This window comes from Zootoca vivipara, chromosome Z2 (genome assembly GCF_965207765.1).
Source record: "Zootoca vivipara chromosome Z2, rZooViv2.hap1.1, whole genome shotgun sequence".
Taxonomy (NCBI): domain Eukaryota; kingdom Metazoa; phylum Chordata; class Lepidosauria; order Squamata; family Lacertidae; genus Zootoca; species Zootoca vivipara.
The window spans coordinates 688-16,122 of record NC_142585.1 but is presented as its reverse complement, the minus strand read 5'-3'; the positions used below and the strand labels follow the sequence as shown (position 1 = coordinate 16,122).

General features: G+C 47.0%; 1 long non-coding RNA gene across 1 annotated transcript; it reads right to left on the bottom strand.

The window, feature by feature from the left end:
• Positions 1-6,806: 6,806 nt before the first annotated feature.
• On the bottom strand, positions 6,807-14,080 carry LOC148686501 (uncharacterized). The gene is made up of 2 exons (XR_015948736.1): positions 14,017-14,080; positions 6,807-9,869 (listed from the first exon to the last, which is right to left on the bottom strand). It is a non-coding gene; the product is annotated as an uncharacterized LOC148686501 (long non-coding RNA).
• Positions 14,081-15,435: the final 1,355 nt, after the last annotated feature.

The window sequence follows — 15,435 nt, the reverse complement described above, 5'->3', positions numbered from 1 at the left end:
CTGCCTAGATAGCCATGTTCAAATATATGAAAGGATGTCATATGGAGGAGGGAGAAAGATTGTTTTCTGCTGCTCCAGAGCAGCGGACGCGGAGCAATGGATTCAAACTTCAAGGAAGAAGATTCCACCTCAACATGAGGAAGAACTGTTCGGAGCTGTTCGGCAGTGGGATTTGCTGCCAAGGAGTGTGCTGGAGTCTCCTTCTTTGGAGGTCTTTAAGCAGAGGCTTGACAGGCATATGTCAAGAATGCTTTGATGGTGTTTCCTGCTTGGCAGGGGGTTGGACTGGATGGCCCTTGGGGTCTCTTCCAACTCTATGATTCTAGACCAAATTAAGTGCCCAGAGTATTGTTGCTAATTTCAGCATCCAGTTCCCTCCCCTTAACATCTGCCAAGAAACCTAGGATGGGATAAGAGCTGGTGTGGAAATGCAAAAATGAAGAGCCATTGGGTGTAATTATTTGAACCAGAGGAGAGTTGTGTAATAGTTCTCTACTTCTGCTTCTTTTGGCCCCCTCTTTGTACTCTCATTTCCATGGCATCTGTATATTGAGGCTTGAGTACCCCCCCCCATTTTCCCGCCATATGCATCCCTTTTTCTTTTAAATATAATTTTTATTGAAATTTTCAAGGTACAAAAATTCATAACAAGACACATTTTTTCCCCATTTCATTTCTACCTCCCCATTTGTTACCTGGAAATTTGTTACCCCATTGACCTCACCTGGAGAACTGTGTCCAGTTCTGGGCACCACAGTTCAAGGAGGAGACTGACAAGCTGGAACGTGTCCAGAAGAGGGCAACCAAAATGGTCAAAGGCCTGGAAACGATGCCTTATGAGGAACGGCTTAGGGAGCTGGGCATGTTTAGCCTGGAGAAGAGAAGGTTAAGGGGTGATATGATAGCCATGCTCAAATATATAAAAGGATGTCATATAGAGGAGGGAGAAAGATTGTTTTCTGCTGCTCCAGAGAAGCGGACACGGAGCAATGGATTCAAACTTCAAGAAAGAAGATTGCACCTCAACATGAGGAAGAACTTCCTGACAGTAAGAGCTGTTCGGCAGTGGGATTTGCTGCCGAGGAGTGCGGTGGAGTCTCCTTCTTTGGAGGTCTTTAAGCGGAGGCCTGACAGGCATATGTCAAGAATGCTTTGATGGTGTTTCCTGCTTGGCAGGGGGTTGGACTGGATGGCCCTTGGGGTCTCTTCCAACTCTATGATTCTATGATTAACCTGAGGTACCACTTTAGCTAATGGGGCCTCCCGCTGCTGGCGTGCCGGCACGGCACAATTTCTGTTCTTAACTCAAGGTGGCGCTACCGGGTTAGCAGAGTTTGCAACCCGAGGTACCGCTGCAATTCATACAATTTACTGCTTTGAGGGTCCCACCCCACCCACCATCGGAAATGGCTTCTTCCAACTTGGCTAAGCAGCGACTTAAGTGTTTGCTCAACCTTGGGGGGAAAGGATGGACCGATATTAAAATATGGATGTCAAGCAGGCATCCCCAAACTTCGGCCCTCCAGATGTTTTGGACTACAATTCCCATCATCCCTGACCACTGGTCCTTTTAGCCCAACCGTTAATCCTTGTTACAGGTAGGTAGCCGTGTTGGTCTGACGTAGTCGAAACAAAATAATAATAATAATAAATCCTTCCAGCAGCACCTTAGAGACCAACTAAGTGTGCATGCACACTTAGAATCATAGAGTCCTAGAGTTGGAAGAGACCCCAAGGGCCATCCAGTCCAACCCCCTGCCGAGCAGGAAACACCATCAAAGCATTCTTGACAGATGCCTGTCAAGCCTCTGCTTAAAGACCTCCAAAGAAGGGGACTCCACCACACTCCTTGGCAGCAAATTCCACTGTCGAACAGCTCTGACTGTCAGGAAGTTCATAGAATCCTAGAGTTGGAAGAGACCACAAGGGCCATCCAGTCCAGCCCCCTGCCAAGCAGGAAACACCATCCAAGCATTCTTGACATATGCCTGTCAAGCCTCTGCTTAAAGACCTCCAAAGAAGGAGGTCTGAAGAAGATAACACTGAAACAGAAGTCCCCAGGCGCTTATATATAGTCAGGTGGTGGTGGTGGTGGTGGGGGAAGTATTACTCAGAAGGGTGGAGGGGGGTGATTGACAGACTGATAGCTGCTGATGACCGTTAACAACTGCAAATGGTCTCCGTTAATCCTTGTAATCCTTGCTGCTATGCCGGGAGAGGAAAGGCTAGGCAGCAGAGCGGGCTAGGAGGAAATGTAAGGATTGCCCCCTGGCGCTTCGGATTCTTTGCCTGCCCTGTCTCTGGACCCTGGGGGGGGGGAGAAGGGGCACTACCTGCTCGCTCGCCGTCTCTCCGGGGTGCAGAAGGAGGGATCAGGTCCAGGGAAAGTTGGGCTCGCGGGACCCAATCCCCCACCACACTGCACCAGGTACAGGCGAGCAGATGAAAGAACGAGGCGGACAGGACTCGAGCGAACGCCTGGCGTGGACGACTGGGTGCGCCCGCGGGGGCGCGGATTGGGTCCTCTGCGCCTTTTGGGGCGTTCCCCCAGAGACCCGACGGGATCCAAGACTTCGACTCCACCTAAACATTAGACTCCACCTCAACATTAGATTCCACCTCAACATGAGGAAGGACTTCCTGACAGTAAGAGCTGTTCGGCAGTGGAATTTGCTACCAAGGAGTGTAGGTTCAAGAAGGATACTGACAAGCTGGAACGTGTCCAGAGGAGGGCAACCAAAATGGTCAAAGGCCTGGAAACGATGCCTTATGAGGAACGGCTTAGGGAGCTGGGTATGTTTAGCCTGGAGAAGAGAAGGTTAAGGGGTGATATGATAGCCATGTTCAAATATATAAAAGGATGTCATATAGAGGAGGGAGAAAGGTTGTTTTCTGCTGCTCCAGAGAAGCGGACACGGAGCAATGGATTCAAACTACAAGAAAGAAGATTCCACCTCAACATTAGGAAGAACTTCCTGACAGTAAGAGCTGTTCGGCAGTGGGATTTGCTGCCGAGGCGTGTGGTGGAGTCTCCTTCTTTGGAGGTCTTTAAGCAGAGGCTCGACAGGCATATGTCCAGAATGCTTTGGTGGTGTTTCCTGCTTGGCAGGGGGTTGGACTGGATGGCCCTTGTGGTCTCTTCCAACTCTACGATTCTATCATTAGGAAGAACTTCCTGACAGTAAGAGCTGTTCGGCAGTGGGATTTGCTGCCAAGGAGTGTGGTGGAGTCTCTGCGGCCCCTAAACTGGAACCGTCTCTAGTAGTACAAAGCCCATACATACACAACGTCTCCGAAGAAGCAACCGGCGGCCGGAGCCGCAGGGCTAGTGGGATATTCCTCAGTATTAATTCGGGAATATATTCCAAACTCCTGTTTTGGAGAGAGGAGCGATAAAACAGCACAGACCCCTCTGCGATTTTAGCTTTGCTCCCGGCGGGCCAAAGAGACGCTTGCCGGCTGCGCATTAAGGAACTGGCTCCTCCGCGCGCGCTTTGAGCACCCGCGGTTTTTCCCAGGGCAGGGGGGGGGGAGCGCCCGATGCCACGTGCTTTGCCAGGGTCCCCCGAGCCGAGCTCCACCGCCCACCCCGGGCTTCCAAGTTAAGTGGCGGTACTTTGGATTTATGCCAGAGTAAGCACGGAGAGTTTAAAACTGGGCCACGAGGAACAGCCCCCACCGCTTGGGTCCAGGGAGCCGACGCGCGGGGCTGGCATTGCGGGGTTTGACTGGCTAAGGCGCCAGGCGGACAGCCGAGGCCTCTCTCCTGGGAAAGGACGGAGATACACCCCAATGGCCCCTCTGCCCATTCCCGGGCGCGCACAGGCAAGCAGGGATGCTGTGACCGTGGCGCATAGTCCCAGCCTGGGCTGGCAGCATCATGCAATGTGCCCGGGAGCCGCTAAGCAGCCTCCGAACCTCTAAACCAGGCATCCCCAAACTTTGGCCCTCCAGATGTTTTGGACTACAATTCCCATCATCCCTGACCCCTGGTCCTCTTAGCTAGGGATCATGGGAGTTGTAGGCTGAAACATCTGGAGGGCGACCGCAGTTTGGGGGTGCCTGCTCTAAACCCCAGGGGAGACCCGAGAAGAGCTGCGGGCTGGTAGACTAACTTCACGAGAACTTTAACCAGGAACTTTTAACACTTCTCGCCCCAACCTAAACACGTGCAGATGAATGCGAAGAAGCATCGCGCCCACGGGGATCTAGGTTAGACACCCCCCGCCCCCCGCGAACGTGCTTCGTGTGTTAACTCTTTGCAAGCCCAAATAACAATAAAAAAGTCCTTCCAGCAGCACCTTAGAGACCACCTAAGTTTGTCATAGGTATGAGCTTGCAGGGGTGTGTTTGGTTCTTGCTAGCGGGTTTTTGAAAAATTGTTTTAATCACTACCAAGCTCTGGCTCAGAAATCTGCCTTCTGCACTCGGATTTGCACACGCAGCATCCATCATGTTGTTCGTGACATGACGTTCGTTACACACCAAGGTAAAGGGACCCCTGACCATTAGGTCCAGTCATGACCGACTCTGGGGTTGCGCGCTCATCTCACATTATTGGCCGAAGGAGCCGGCGTACAGCTTCCAGGTCATGTGGCCAGCATGACAAAGCCGCTTCTGGCAAACCAGAGCAGCACACGGAAACGCCGTTTACCTTCCCGCTGTAGCGGTTCCTATTTATCTACTTGCATTTTTGACGTACTTTCGAACTGCTAGGTTGGCAGGAGCTGGGACTGAGCGAGGGGAGCTCACCCCGTCGCGGGGATTCGAACCGCCGACCTTCCGATCGGCAAGCCCGAGGCTCAGTGGTTTAACCACAGCGCCACCTGGGTCCCTTGACACACCACCTAGGCGAAGTTTAAAAACGCTGATTTAAAATTGTGTTTCTAAGTACTGTACCGGGGCGGGGCGGGGCAGGGCAGGGGTCATCCAACTGCACAGCAATTTCTCGCTGGCCATTGTCGCGTGTAACCTCAAAACGACTCGTTGCCATGTGGCACTTTTAAAGCTTAAAAAAAAAAAAAAGTTTAAGGTAACCTCAATGGGGCTCAATAGGGCTTACTTCTGAGTAGACAAGATCAGACTTGCTGGATCAAACGGGACCTCCTCTTACAGATTCCAATACTCCAGGGCCCTTAGGCCATGCCTGATGGTGTAAAGGGATGTGTTCTCAGGGAAATTCCTGAACTTCCTGACAGTAAGAGCTGTTTGGCAGTGGGATTTGCTGCCAAGGAGTGTGGTGGAGTCTCCTCCTTTGGAGGTCTTTAAGCCGAGGCTTGACAGCCATATGTCAAGAATGCTTGGATGGTGTTTCCTGCTTGGCAGGGGGTTGGACTGGATGGCCCTCGTGGTCTCTTCCAACTCTATGATTCTATGAAATCTGGAAGTCACCAGGTTGGGGAAAGGCTGCGCTGGAGTGCCATTATTTTTCAAAACTCTAATGTCCTCACACTCCACCAGTTATTTGTCTCCTGCCCACCCAAGTGAGACCCACATAGCACAGTGGAGATTATCAGCGCATTCACGTCACTTCGATGGAAATGTATATATACCCGTTAGCATTTTAGACTCTGGGGGTTTTGAGATTCAGTCCCTCTCATAGGAAAAGGGAAGAAGGTAAAGGACCCCTGGATGGATGCGACTGGGGTTGCAGCATTCCTCTTGCTTTTCAGGCCGAGGTGAGCCAGCGTTTGTCTGCAGACAATGTGGTCAGCGGGATGAAACCGCTTCTGGTGCGACAGAACGCTGTGACAAGTGCCGGAGCGCACAGAAATGCCGCTTACCTCCCCGCCGCAGCAGTACCTATTTATCTACTTGCACGGGTGTGCTTTTTAACTGCTAGGTTGACAGGAACTGGTAAAAAGCAACAGGAGCTCGTCCCATTGTGCAGAAGATTTGAACCCCCAACCTTCCCATTGGCAAGCCCAAGAGGTTCAGCGGTTTAGACCACAGCACCACCCACTCCCAAAGAGTATAAATAGCAGGGCTATTTGCATGTGCTAAAATTTTTCTGCTTTATAGCACCAACCAGAAGCTATAGAAGTTCATTTTGGATCTATTTTTCTAGGTAGTGAACCATCGTTTCTCGAACTTAAACTGTGCAAATAAATGTTTTATTCATGATAGATCAAAAAGGGCCAGATATTCTACAAAATTCAAAAAAGCTGAGTAACTAGCTCACAGCACAACTTTTTAGCTGCGCCACCGAAGGCAAAGTTTTGCATACTGTGAACTCTAAGCGAAGCAATGAAGTGGTCCAAGATTTGTCACCAATATTGCTTTTCTTGCCTCGTTTTCTGCTAGTTAGTACCATCAATTATTTTCCCTTTATTTAAGTGCATTTCAAGTTCTCTCCAGATCCGATCTTTTCCTCTCGTGCGAAGACAGAATTACTTCAATGTTCTTACAGTCTTTTGAACCCATTCTGTGTTGGAGTAATGCACCATTATTATTTTTTGCAAAAACCTCATCTTTTGAAGCTGAACATGTCAACCATCGATAGCACACTTCTTCACCATATATATATATATCCAATCAACTCTACGGTTGGTCTATTTTATGTATATTCTAATACATGAATTACTTAAAAATGATAAAAGAGATACAACAAAAACTAATTTGTGAAAAACAGGGCCCATCAAAGTTTGGCCCTGTGCCCTCTTAAGGTCTGTGCTGTAGGATCTCAGGATCCTGTAACAAATATGCCTGTTGTTCTACATTTATTTATAGAGGGTTTTCCCCAAACCTCTGAGTTAACTGACCCCTTGATGAGCTTATAAAGTTGTTATCAATCCCAGCCCAAGGAGTCTAAATGAAGCATATTTATTTATTGATCAGCAGTCACCCTTACAAGGAATCATAAAACGTCAAACAAACAAACAGAGTAATACAAGTGAAAATAACACATTTTTAATATCCTATAATGAGACAGAATGGGTTTTAACCGTTGTACTGAGGAATCATTTTATTCGATAGAGGTTCCTCATCGGCAGGGGGCTGCCCTCTGCACATGCCTATTATTTTTGAGGCTCATAGTTACTAATCATAGAATCCTAGAGTTGGAAGAGACCCCAAGGGCCATCCAGTCCAACCCCCTGCCAAGCAGGAAACACCATCAAAGCATTCTTGACATATGCCTCTCAAGCCTCTGCTTAAAGACCTCCAAAGAAGAAGGAGACTCCGCCACACTCTTTGGCAGCAAATCCCACTGCCGAACAGCTCTTACTGTCAGGAAGTTCTTCCTAAGGTTGAGGTGGAATCTTCTTTCTTGTAGTTTGAATCCATTGCTCCGTGTCCGCTTCTCTGGAGCAGCAGAAAACAATCTTTCTCCCTCCTCCATATGACATCCTTTCATATATTTGAACATGGCTATCATATCACAATAAAATGATTCACAGCATATCTCATAAACTTCTTTTTCACCCCAGTCCCCTTTCGACACCAAGGTGTTCGTTCACCTCTTGCACAGCTCTGCTGACCCCCCAGAGGGTCAAATGTTGAACAATCATGGGGGAAACTGATTAATAGGTTGTTGTGGGGTGGGTTTTTTTTTGTTTGCCCACAATTGCTCAGATCTTGTAGGCAGAGAGCTTCAAGAGCGCATATAATTTTTAAAAGTTGTAGCCAACAAATCTTTTCAGCGCGAGCCCACCCACCCATTCGCCCCCAAAACCTACCATATTGGAGAGGGGATGTTCAGAACTCAATCTTTGAAACTTTCACCCGGCATCCCCGACACGCTGATGTCGGCGCAACAAACAACCCAAAAGAGCTTCATTTTGAGAGGTGCCAATGTCCAGCTGCGCGAAAGCAGCCAAGCAATACTGGAGGCGATCCGATACTCCAGTATTGACGTGCTGCTAGAGCACAGCAGGCAGATGTTCCCCTTCTGCAGTCACCTCTGCGTGGCTCAAGGATGGCATGATACTCCCCCTCTGTCTGAGCAGGTAGTTGTGCAAAAGAAATGTTTACAGGTGGCTTCTTATTTGCTTTAGAATTCCACGGGACAATTCAAGCAGGCTTTGGAAATGGCTTTCGCCAATTCAAAACGCCCCCCCTTTGAGCTGCAAAGGCTCCCCCCGTTTCTATGAAAATCTAAACTTTGAGAAAGAAGGCTGGCTCTGGGTCTACATGAGCACAGGATTAGGGAATAGCATGCAACCATTTCCCCAAGATTCCTTCAACCCACTTTTAGACAAAAAAAAAACATAACATGCTTTTAGTAAAAGTCATTATAGAATCGTAGAGTCGGAAGAGACCCCGAGGGCCATCCAGTCCAACCCCCTGCCAAGCAGGAAACGCCATCCAAGCATTCTTCACATATGCCTGTCAAGCCTCTGCTTAAAGACCTCCAAAGAAGGAGACTCCACCACACTCCTTGGTAGCAAATTCCACTGCTGAACAGCTCTTACTGTCAGGAAGTTCTTCCTCACGTTGAGGTGGAATCTTCTTTCTTGAAGTTTGTGGAGGAAACATGCAACTTAAAAAACAAGTTAAATATTTCTAAACCTACTTGGCTGTGCAATCTACGAGTTCTGGGAGCGTCTTGGCTCTAGCCGTGTCGATAAATGGGTGGCCGGTTTTCTTGTCTTCTTAACCCTTGAGGTCGTGAGGCAGCCCAGAACGGTCTGTATCTCCTTGTCCCTACAAACCATGTCGTGCTGCTACACCTCCTCAAGGAGAACTATTTGGGCGACTGTTTTCCAGAAGGAGACCCCTGTCTGCAAAGTCAAGCCATGGAGCAGGGTTACACAAGTTACTGGTCCTCCTCTCCTCTCCTTTCTGCCCCCCCCAATCCCCCATATCTATGGGGAGAGTGTTGGAACTATACAGTACATAGAACTAGTAATTGCAGTAGAACAGTTGCAACAGGAACCAACACACACACACACACACACACACACACACACACACACACACACAAATGGTTGCAATACATATTTTAGATAAAAGTGGTGAGTACAGAGGACAACCAACCCTTTAGACCTGTCTTCACAATTAAACAACAAAGGCTATGAGAGGAAGTTGCATGTGCTAATATCTTACGGGGGGGGAACCCCACTCTCCCAGATAAAGGTAAAGGTAAAGGGACCCCTGACCATTAGGTCCAGTCGTGACCAACTCTGGGGTTGCGCGCTCATCTCACATTATTGGCCAAGGGAGCCGGCGTATAGCTTCCAGGTCATGTGGCCAGCATGACAAAGCCGCTTCTGGCAAACCAGAGCAGCACACGGAAACGCCGTTTACCTTCCCGCCGGAGTGGTACCTAATTATCTACTTGCACTTTGACGTGCTTTCGAACTGCTAGGTTGGCAGGAGCTGGGACCGAGCGACGGGAGCTCACCCTGTTGCAGGGATTCGAACCGCCGACCTTCTGATCAGCAAGCCCTAGGCTCAGTGGTTCAACCACAGCGCCACCTGGGTAGTACAAAAAGCAAGAAATACAGAGAGCTCATCGCACCCATCCCGTTTGCTCTCCGCTTTTATTTTATTTAAAGAAAAAAATTACACAAAAACAGGCAATCGGAACCGGGGTGTGATCCAATGCAATTTAAACACCATTTGAGTCCAGTTGTTGCCAATGGGAGAATTCTACTTAGGCTTAATGGTCTCCCGTGAAATAAATGAAAACGATTTAGCAATGGGACCGAGAATCCCTTAAAAAAGGGATAACTTGGCAGCTATGAATACAGTTCACCCCGTGAATTCAGCAAGAGGCAAAGGAGAGCACACTTCAGACACATTTTTTGGGGGGGGGGGCCAATTCTGCATGGCGCTCTCACTGTTGCGATGGAGATACAGCCACTGAGTAGAACTGCCGGCTGAAAGTTCAGAATGAGGAAGCAGACTTCATTGCTGCCGGTGGGGCTCTGTTAAAATTAAATTAAAATTGCGTTTACAGATGTGGAACCGGAGCTGGTACTTCACGCAACTCTTTGCCCAAGGAAAGGGCAGAGAAGAGGCTGTTAGTTCGACACTCTGGCTGCCGACCGGCCCCCGCCGAGCAAACAAAGGCTGGCGTTTGTGGCATCTTCCAACTTTCCCTCCTCCGCAGACTCCACAGCAGAAAATACACCATAATCATATATATATAGAGAGAGAAGTGTGTGCGTGTGCCCTTTCCCCTCACTTCAGAAGGCACAAAGGACCTTAGAAGTTATCCGATCAAACTAATGGCCCTGGTCCTTGCAGTGTTTTAAGAATCATTCCTTTTTAACAGACTGATACTTTAGTTTTGCAAAGTTAACGGCTAGCCTATAACTTTATTTGCATTCGTGAAAGGATATAGAAATAAGCTGGAAGCGACAAAGCCTGCATTTCAACACGGGACTTTGAGAAGGGCTTTTGTTACCCAAAATACTTTCCCGATCGCAGGATGTTACAGGGTCAATTCGCAACAGTGCTCTCCTAACTCGTGTCGGGAAGCTTGGTCCTGTGAATGGTTCAACTGGGTGAGGCTGCAGGACAACCCAGACCTGCTACAACTCTGGTAAACTTCATGCACCAAAACCACATAATTCAAACTTCCACTCGCCTGGATCTCCAGCACCAAAAAACGGCTGTAAAGATTCATTAGTGGAAGGTAAAAAAGAGTTGTGTGAACCCATCTCCACATGTCCAGCACTACAACCCTATTGTTTTAATGGTTTTGTCAATATATATATATATATAACTTTGCATATACTATGCTGTAGGGAACTTAAATAATTACATAATACAGAAACCACAATCTACAAGAGACACCCGAGCTAGACTATTAACCAGGCACAACCCACCGGGAAAGTCTCCTGTGGACATTGCACAAGAGCAGAGCAAGGTTCTCGTGCAATTCTCCTCTAAATGGAGATTGTGCAGGAGAACTTCCCATCGACTTGCCTATCCCCAGCCTGGAGCCCAACTGTCATCATTCTCCATTACTGGCCATCATAGCTGCCAAGTTCTCCCTTTTTTTAAGGGAAATTCCCTTATGCTGAATAGGCTTCCTCGCGAGAAAAGGGAAAGCTTGGCAGCTATGAAAGGTGTCCCATATCAAAACACTGCAGCTACATTTAATATTTCCCATTTTATGTGTGTACATGGAACGTACACTTTAGCACCTACCTCAATAATGGACTGCAGCAAGACGCAATCATATTTCGGGTGGGGTGGGGTAAAATACTATTGATTTGGGGAGAAATGCCCAAAACATGATCCTTAAAAAAACCCACAACCTTTAGAAATAACTTTCCTTCTTCCACTTGCAGTTGGAAAATATACAACCTAGATCAGGCATCCCCAAACTGCGGCCCTCCAGATGTTTTGGCCTACAACTCCCATGATCCCCAGCTAACAGGACCAGTGGTCAGGGATGATGGGAATTGTAGTCCAAAACACCTGGAGGGCCGAAGTTTGGGGATGCCTGACCTAGATGTACCCTGCCTGATTCCTGTCCACCCCAAACTCCTCAAAATGCAACTTTAAGCAACCTCTCTACTTTTATTGTTTCAATTTAGGGGAAAGCAGGATAAACATATTTTCCAAAAATAAATCTAAATAAATGGCAGCAAAAAAATTGTTTCCACTGTAGCATCCGCTTAAACAACAGAAGCAACACACCAAATAGCCACAAATATTAAAATTGTCAGTTTATTAAAATTAATAAATATTAATTAATAAATATTAATTAACAAATATTAAAATTGTCAGTTTATTAGCAACAGCACTCCCAATTTGATAGACAACTGACACGTTTTTCTGTTTTTCTCATCCACTCAACTCAAAAGCATACACAGAGAGAGAAACAAAAAAATGCAGAAAAAGTTATCTAAAAGTCAATGCTGGGTTAACATTTGCATATAATTAAGTTTACACTTACACTTCAATGTATGGTCCTGCTACATATACACTGCTTAAAGAAGAGGGGAAAAGTCTTATGTTACATTGTTCCATGCTAAGAAGCTTTTTTTTTCAAAGAAAAAATAATAAGGCAGAGAAAATAAGAGCTGAGCTCACTGGAAGTTAAGAATGCTAGTAGAAGTTTTCTCTCCAAACTGCTGACGATGAACAGTATCTTACTAGAGCTTAAAAAAACGGTCTCTTTTTAAAATTGTGTACTGCATACACTTAAAATGTCCAAGGCTTTCTCCGGATTTCTCATGCCACCCCCCACCCCCCTCCAGACAGCATTTGCAGAGTTTGAAATAGTCATGTACTATATTCAAGTACTGCATTTAAGACAACCCAAAAGGACTATATGTCAGTCACTCAAATTTACTGTGCAAAACAGGTCAGCCCCCAAAAAATCATGACATAAAGTGTTTTACAAATAACTATCAGTGCAAATACTTTTAAATTAAAGTAATTTTTTTAAAGGCATAATATAGAAATTGGCTAGTAGTTTTAGTCATTATAATTATATTTTCTAAACATATTAAGTGTTGACTCTCCAAAGCAGAATAGCATATTCTTATAGTCAAAATATAATTTAAGAACTTATTTTCACAACACCTGTAGAATTAATATATATTAAAATAATTTATATATATTAAAATAAAGTTTTTCTCAAATGGTGAATATTTGAAGTTTTGGCGGGAAATTGCAAGAATGTTGGCAAAAAAATAATAATGGCGTGTGTAGTTAGTTTTTACTTCCTTCAACACCAAGATTTTATGTTTCAATTCCAAAGTGTCTTTTTGTGTTTAAAGAATACTGCAATTATATTAATTAAAAATTGGGCCAACAAAAAGAGAATATTTATTTAAAAAAAGAAAAGAAATAAATTTAAGATATGCTGGGAAACAACAACACAGCACCCAATTAACGTTTCTGCGCTAGCCTAGCCGTTAAGTGTACGCTTTCTTCCAAATATGACACGGCAGCTAAGGTGACAAGTGTCCCAAGGCAGCTCGGAAATATTTTCTTTCCAATTAACTTTTGTTGAAGGGTGTGTGTGTGTGTCATAGCTGCCAAGTTCTCCCCCTTTTTTAAAGGGAAATTCCCTTATGCTGAATAGGCTTCTTCGGGAGAAAATGGAAAACTTGGCAGCTATGGGGGGGGGGGGAAGAGGGATATGAAATAAAAAAAGAGGGATTTTGAAGTTCAAGAAAGAAGTGGATTGAAAGAAAAGGGAACTTCACTGGAGACCCGAAACGAAATCTTGTATATTCCTGCGTCTAAGACTACTTTTTTAACCCAGGAAGATTTTCTCAAAAGTCGGGGGTCGTCTTATACGCCGGGTCATATTTCTTATAGGGCGAGCGTATCCCAAGCTCTATATTTTAACTGGAAAAGTCTGGGGTCGTCTTAATACGCCCAGTGTAAATGGTTTGCCATCTTCTCAAAACACACACAAACAGGAATAAGCCATTTTTGTGTAGCTTTTTTTTTGTTCGCTTGTATCCGTTTTTAGCTAAAAAGTAGCAGGAGGAGGAAGAAGAGGAAGAGGAGGAAGAGGAAGAGGAGGAAGAAGAGGAGGACGAGGAGGAAGAAGAATTAGAAGAAAGGAGAAGAGAGAGCGGGGAAGGGGGGAAAACGGGCCACCTCCTTTTAAATCCGCCCCCGCCTCCCCCGTTTCTCCACTTTTTCAACCCAAATTATATCCAGGCTTCCAAAGGGAGCGTCGTTTTTGGGTCCCCCCTATGCTGGAATTGGGGGAGGGGCGCGCGCACGTGTCACTTTCTGTCCTTTTGCCCCCTCCCCCCTCCCTCAAAAATAAATTTGGAAAGGGAACCTACCTTCACCAATTCCCAAAATTTAAAAGTTTCCCCCACATTGGGGGGGGGGAAGTGTGCGTGCTATTTTAACGCTACATCATTTCTTTTAAAAAAATTATAAAGGAGAAATGAGGCTGAGGGGGGGGGGCATTGGCCGGTGCGCGCGCACCCGTCTCCCCCCGGTCCCCCGCGGCGCCTCCTTTTCTCCCGGCCCTCCCCCACCCAGGTGGGATTTTTAGGGATTTTTTGGCGGTTTTTGGGGCGCCCCCCGCTCGCCGCCCCCCCTGCCTCAGGCGCCCTCCTTTTCCCCGCCCTCCCTCCTCACCTCCGAGTCCACTCGAAAATGGCGCCGAAACCGAAAAAACTCCGCCGATTTCATTGTAAGCGGGAGCGCAAAGGCTGCTGGGAGCGAGGGGGAGGGGGGGAGAGAGAGGCGGGGAGCAGGCGCCGCCCAGAACTTGGGAGGGAGGCGGGGATTGGCCAGGGCGAGGCCAGGCTCCGCCCTCCCTCGCCCCGCCCCCCCTGCGGAGTTTCTCGCTTTTGGCTTGGCGCGCGCAAGTCAAGAGCTTCCCGTTTCTTGGAGACGCGAAAGGCTCCGCTTCTTATGCAAGAGATGCTGCGCTCTGATATAATATATAATTTTATGAGAGATATAAGATATAATTTTAGGATGTTTAGGAGAGATTTAGAATTGGTAAGACTAAATTATAAGCAAGGATTCCACCTAAACATTAGGAAGAACTTCCTGACAGTCAGAGCTGTTCGGCAGTGGGATTTGCTGCCAAGGAGTGTGGTGGAGTCTCCTTCTTTGGAGGTCTTTAAGCAGAGGCTTGAGAGGCATATGTCAAGAATGCTTTGATGGTGTTTCCTGCTTGGCAGGGGGTTGGACTGGATGGCCCTTGGGGTCTCTTCCAACTCTAGGATTCTATGATTCTATGATTGTAAGGAAGGGACAGAGGACAGGATCACACTTCAAAATGACCTTAACAGATTAGACTATACAAGGGCCATCCAGTCCAACCCCCTGCCAAGCAGGAAACACCATCCGAGCATTCTTGACATATGCCTCTCAAGCCTCTGCTTAAAGACCTCCAAAGAAGGAGACTCACTCCACCACACTCCTTGGCAGCAAATCCCACTGCCGAACAGCTCTTACTGTCAGGAAGTTCTTCCTCATGTTTATGTCTCTGGGTTGGATGTAAAGGCTGGGGTGGCAGATAAACCCATAAACACACATCATTCTGCTTGCCTTCCTGGAGGAGCCCTGTTTGCTGGAGGAGGGTGGGGAGAAGGAGGAAACAGTACTTGCATGCTCTGCTGTGGAGCTTTGCTGTCATGTATTTCATAGAATCCTAGAGTTGGAAGAGACCCCAAGGGCCATCCAGTCCAACCCCCTGCCAAGCAGGAAACACCATCCGAGCATTCTTGACATATGCCTGTCAAGCCTCTGCTTAAAGACCTCCAAAGAAGGAGATTCCACCACACTCCTTGGCAGCAAATTCCACTGCCGAAGAGCTCTTACTGTCAGGAAGTTCTTCCTAATGTTGAGGTGGGATCTTCTTTCCTGTAGTTTGAATCCATTGCTCCACGTCCGCTTCTCTGGAGCAGCAGAAAACAACCTTTCTCCCTCCTCTATATGACATCCTTTTATATATTTGAACATGGCTATCATATCACCCCTTCACCTTCTCTTCTCCAGGCTAAACATACCCAGCTCCCTAAGCCGTTCCTCATAAGGCATCGT